Raw genomic sequence first — 6565 nt, 5'->3', positions numbered from 1 at the left:
GAGTACAGGGGATGAGAGGGTTGGTGAGTATCAGATGGAATAGAACAGCTGTAACATTACCAACCTGCAGTGAATGGTGACACCCGTTGGCTTCCCTTCAGCTGCCGCCTTTGGGGCGATTCAGGTGTTATGTCCCAGAGACAATTTGTGGAATTAGCAGGTAACACACAGTACCACAGATCAGACATTCAGGGGGGAGGGGCTGATGGACTCCAGGGGGTCTGAAGTGGCTCTTGTCACCATGCTGTTAACCCCTTCCACGCTGGCTCAGTGGACAGGGGCAGTGAAAGCATATTTGGGAGCCTCCCTTAGAGACAAGAATCCATCCGCGAGCGCGGGCAGAATACACCGGTTAAAAACTTTCCTCTTGAGGCACATTGGATGATTTCCTTGAATGGTTGTCTTGTTCCTTCCAAATGGGCTCCATCCCATCTTCATTCCCTCAAAAACGATGTCTGCCTTGGCGGCAAGTATCAATGGATGGGAGCCTTTTGAATGAAATAAATTGAAGAATAAACATGGGATGAAGTACATTTGGAAGAAACACAATTTTTAAAGGCAGTGGTGTGCAAACTGGGGGAGATTTTTCAGGGGGGGGGGGGTGCGGCGGTTGCAGAGGTCCCGCTCTCTTCCCCAAACCATTTAAATGAAATGCCGGGGGATCGCGTGAGGCCTCTGCAACTTCACTTACCTTGTGTCCGGCGACGCGCCACCATGGCAACATGACATCACGTCACCCCGTGGCTTCATTTGATGCCAGAGACATGGTAAGGAGGGGGCACGAGCAGGGGGGAGTGCAGACAGGGGGGAAAGTTTGCGCGTCCCTGTTTTAAGGGAATCTTCCACAATGCCTCAAAAAGAAAGTGTTTCCTGCCTGAGCTGATGCATGGATCTAAAGCCCTCTCCCGCCTTAAACCTTTCTCACCGACTGCCCCAAACCTCTGGAATTCCCTTCCCCTCAATACCATCTTAAAACACACCTCCTTCTCGAAGCATATGAGTAGCTCCGTGGCTGATACTTTACACCTCATACATCGACCTTGGCCGCTTGCAGACGCACTTACCAGAACATCATCCTACTGTCTCTGTACGTTCTTCCTACCTACCAATTCGATTGTAAGCTCCTCGGGGCAGGGACTCCTTTTCCTAAATGTCACTTTTATGTCTGAAGCACTTCTCCCCTTAATGTGTTATTTATATTATTTCTTATTTATATAATTGTCACGTGTGTTACTGCTGTGAAGCGCTATGTACATTACTGGCGCTATACAAATAAAGATAAACATACATACATCTGAAACTTGGACCCTAAATGTGAAGATAAATCAGAGGCCTCCGACCACTCAAAGAAGTATGGAGAGACGAGAAAAAAGATCGAATGGGTTCGGAATCAAACAAAATTCAGCGGTATTATCTCAGGGGTAAAGAAATGAAACCGGCTTGGGGCCGGACTATCACAAGGAGAAATGGTCATCGTTGGACAAAGGTAGCACTCGACTGGACTCCAAGTGATATCAAAATACCCAAGACGACGACCCGAAGTAAGATGAGAAGATGGGATGAGACAATGTGTGGGAGCAGCGTGGAGAAGAGAGGCTGTAACCGCAGGACCTGGGAGATCACTGGGGAGGCCTCATCCAGCAGTGGGAGAGACATGGGCTGAAGATGGTGAAAATTATATACACCCTGAAATATATCACTGTAAAAACAACAAGGAGCTGTATGTACTTTAAATCTCCCTTGAACGTATCTGTACCATGTGACCATGAACCACAAGACTAAGAAATTGCCAGCAGTATGTGGCTACAAATACTGTAAGTCCAATGTCAGCGGTTAATTATGTTAATAGTTTGGGAAAACACGCAGAAGAAAGGAGAACACTTGAATATTTAAAAAAAAAAATCCACGTCTTTGACCTCCTGTACGCTTAAGTATATGGCTTAAATGGAAACATTTGATCATTTCCAAAGGGAATATTATTCCAGTGTAAGAGTAATGGGAGCGGTTTAATCTTATCCCTGCAAACAAATCAGCTTAAGCGTAATGAAATCTTATTTCAGCAAATTAATGCACAAAGGAGTGAGTTCACTGTACATAGTCTTGTACTGTATATTGTTTAGAGAGTATTGACTTTCAAATTAGCCTGCTTTTCAAACAGGGCACGTCAAAAAAACATAGTTAAAATGCAAATGCGGAGTAAATGGCTCTATAATAAATGCCTCATTCAACATTTATTCTCTCTCAAATCATCTTTTTAAAGCCCTTTCATGCTAACGTCTGGAAGATGTGACATTAGGAAGATTGCTTTGACATGGTAAAAGGGCTCCAGGATTAACAAAAAGAGAAAGAACACGATAAGGCATTCAAAAGACCCATTTCAGAGGAATTATGGCTTGCTTTGAAACTTGTCCAAGGTTACAGTGTGTTTAAACTTGTTGGCATACATGTAAATGAGGAGCTAGGAAATTTGCTCTGATTAGAATGGGAGCTTCGGGCTAACGTTGAAAGTCCGTGAGAAACAGCCTGCTCTCCAGCTGACACGATTTGGCTCGTAGATGTAGGTTCCACTGTGGTCCCTCTACTGGCGCTGGGTGGAAGAGCGTCCGGGGAATTCCTTTGGGAGGCCCCTACCCCAGGGGTGTTCAACTCCAGTCTTCAAGACCCCCCCGCCCTACAGGTCAGGTTTTAAGGATAACCCGGCTTCAGCACAGGTGACTGATTGAGCCACCTGTGTTGAAGCGGGCACTGATTAAGCCTTGTGTGCTGAAGCAGGGACTGATTGAGCCACCTGTGATGAAACAGGAACTGATTGAGCCACCTGTGCTGAAGCAGAGTTATCTTTAAAACCTGACCTGTTGAGGGGTCTTGAGGACTGGAGTTGAGCCCCCCTGTGCTAAGCCACAAGAGACAAGACCCCTTATAGCACCATAAGACCCCCTCATGGCCCATCCACTTCTTCATAAATATGGCCCCATGTGTCAACTTGGTCAGTCCCTGTTTCAACACAAGTCCTGCTTCAGCACAGGTGGCTCAATCAGTGGCTCAGTCTTTGACTTCAGTCAAAAGCAGTCCCTGCTTCAGCACAGTCTTTGACTGAGCCACTGATTGATCCAACTGTGCTGAAGCAGGGATATACTGAAAACCTGACCTGTTGGTGGCCCTTGAGGACTGGAGTTGGCCTCACCTGCTATAACCTATTAGACATTTCACTATCTCAATTTAGCCCTAGATTTAGCTCTCTAAAAAGCGTCTAATATTTTTTTTGCAATGTAACGTAATGAAAACGTTCCATCCCCCCCCGCTTCCCCCCTCTCCTCTCCCCCCGCTTCCCCCCCTCCTCCCCCCCCCCCTTCCCCCCTCCCTCCCCCCCCCCCCCTCCCCCACCACCGCCTGTTGCAAATTGTGGATCATTTATTTGCTCTTGTTTTAAGTTTTCCAACTTACACTTTTCCTATTATCAGTAAAAAGGAAATTCTATCATTCCGCTGCACCGCTGGTAATTGCTGTAATTAGCTGCTAAATATATCTCATTTGCATTTAATGACGCTCGCAAAATGGGCCCTTAACTATCAAAGGCTTTTGTGTTATGATTTGGCTCCCAGTGAGCGCTGGAACAGTTTCAAAGAGCGCGCAGGACACTTAGCATCGCTGATTAGCACATTAAAATGCATGGTCCATTAACGTGCAACTAACGATGCCCCACTGCAGGGGGCTCAACTCCACTCCTCAAGCCCCTCCAACAGGTCAGGTTTTCATGATATCCCTGGTTACCATAGGTGGCTCAATCAGTCCCTGCTTCAGCACCGTTGGCTCAATCAGTCCCTGAGTCAGCACAGGTGGCTGAATCAGTCCCTGCTTCAGCACAGGTGGCTCAATCAGCCCCTGCTTTAGCACAGGTGGCGCAATCAGTCGCTGCTTCAGCACAGGTGGCTCAATCTTCGACTGAGCCACTGATTGAGCCATCTGTGCTGAAGCAGAGATATCCTGAAAACCTGACCTGTTGGTGGCCCTTGAGGACTGGGGTTGGCCGCCCCTCAGTGAACACATGTACCTACTTAACATTACCCAGCAGCTGTGGGGAAACACTGTGCAGTAGCCAGGACCGACATGCTGAATAAGGAGGACAAATCCGGGGGCGCCTGAACGGCGAGCCCAAGTTCGCAAACCGTGTAAAATTAGCCAAAGAAAAATGTGTCCTGTCATACGTTCAGCTCCAGTCCTCCCCAGCAGGTCAGGTTTTCAGGATACCCCTGCTTCAGCACGGGTGCTGGATATCTTCGGTTACCACACTGTTGTAATAAAGTCTTACACAAGACCTTTTAGCATAATAAACTGTTTATCTGCAGGTTGCATGAGCACAACGTCTCGGGAATCTCGCTTCCTCGGTGCAATATTGACATAAATCTGTGACTACACTTATATTCCCTTGTTCCTGTCTCTGTCTCACCACATAAGTGTATTAAAACACAAACAAGCTCCAAGCAAGAGGACCTTCCTTGGGAAGGATATATAAAAGAAAAGAAAGAACCAGCGCTCAAGGACAATATTACATTAAAGTGCAAACTGTGAAATCAATAATCCTAGATATATATATATGGGACTAATTGACTTTCTCTTATGTAGGTACATTTGTATGTGTAGTTGGTAACACATTAACAGATTGGCACATAAGCACATTGGCACATGATTAAACACGTTTATTACCAGCTGTATCCGATTTGTATACATTCTAATATATAACAGCTTTCAGTAGATCACTGGATCAAGATTTATCAACAGTAGCTCATGTTTGAAGAGAGCATATTAAGCATATAAATAGCCATCTAACCCAGATCTTAATATTTTATGTATAGGCTTTAACAGGTCTACTTGTAACTATATAACTATTGCAAAAGAGTGATTATCTATAAATGACGCTTAGTTATAATTAGGTGTTACCTTAAAATAAGATAAACATATTGAATTAGATGCTAAAGCAAATACACATAAGTGCTTATAGCGATATAAAATATCCGTGTATGTGATATTAGTGCTCCTGATGAAAACTTGAAACGCGTTGAGTGTGCCCTCGAAGCAGGCAGTGCGACTTGTGTATCAAGATAACCCACCTCCGGTTGAACATCCGGGTATCCAGTCCCAGAAGCGGGGAGTAAGGGCTGTTATATACTGTGTGCGGCAGTTCGCGTGCGCGTGCGTGCCTGTGCAAAGGCGCGTGCACGTGCCGCACACGTTTTGTGTGTATACTGTGCGTGAGTGAGGTTGTGTGTGTGTGTGTGTATGTATATATATATATATGTAACGGATTTTCTGGCCTGACTGACCCACCCAATCTCACATTGGCCCCCGTGGTCTAACCAGTCCCCATTACATGGTCGTGTCTGGTGGTGCACCTGTTGGCAACAGAACTCCTGAGTCTCCCGCATGATGGTGTTTGGGGATTGCCAACCCAGACAGGAAGCTGAGGTAGTGTGCTTGAGTCCTACCTATATCCAGTGCAGCGCCTCCACCTTATCAGGATCTCTGCGACCGCAGGAAGATGTATCTGATGAGGAACTCCTCTGTGGTGCCTCCTCCTGTTCAAGAACTTCACACCCACACAGCAAGGATTTGTTGAACTTGAGCATCTTTATTGTAGTTGCGGTATGGGCTAGCTGCCCCTCGCAGTGATGGACTCAGCCGCACATCTCGGCGTGTGATCCCTTCAAAGGTACACCCTCCCAATGGAGTGGGATCCCCTCTCCCCTCAGGGAGATCACCCCTGTGCCAGGTCCCTGGACACAGTATGGCGTTGATAGCTTGATGCTGATTGATATAGAATGGGGCCACTTGTTACAGCACCAGCGCCCTCTTTCCCCCAGGTCTCAACGCAGACCTGCTCCTTACTCCAACAACACTAGCTTTGAGCAGTGCTGTGCCTTATATCACTCAGGAGGCAGGCACATCTCTGATGTCACTAATGGTGGACTCAGAGTATGTAACCACTCCCATCCACACATAGGGCACCTCACCAGGGTGTGAGGGCAAACCTCCATGATTACTGCTGGCATCCCTATAACTTACCAGGCCTTACTGCCAGCAGGAGAGGAAAATGCAGTCCATTTTACGGCATGGCTACATTCTCCCCCTGGTGAATCCCAACGTACCGTTTGGGACCTAAATTTATGTACCTTCTTCGGGAAGCACTGAAAAATGGAATACATAATTAGTTACAACATTTGAATCCGCAGTAAAGAGTATCGCACAAAGCACGCCCTGACCAGCAGGCACTAACTCGCGCAACAGCTGCCCTGTGCTTCCTAATAATAGTGACGTGGGTCGGGCTTCTTAATTTCCCGGCCCCCCATATCCAGGACCATGATGCTGTACTCACGCGGTAGCCCACTTTCTGGTCTTTATATGACCTTGTGCTTATAGATGCTCCGCCCTATACTCCATACCTGCATGAGCTGCGCAATTCTCTCCTCGGCCTTGTGCCCAGTAAGGCCCCACCCTTGTTCACCATATAGTGTTCGATCATCTCCCTCAGCCACCCATCTTGGGATGGGTCCCCAAGCGGGACCTCTTC

Source organism: Ascaphus truei, chromosome 19 (assembly GCF_040206685.1).
Source record: "Ascaphus truei isolate aAscTru1 chromosome 19, aAscTru1.hap1, whole genome shotgun sequence".
NCBI lineage: Eukaryota > Metazoa > Chordata > Amphibia > Anura > Ascaphidae > Ascaphus > Ascaphus truei.
The sequence above is the reverse complement of the archived record's forward strand: the minus strand, read 5'-3'. Positions refer to the sequence as shown.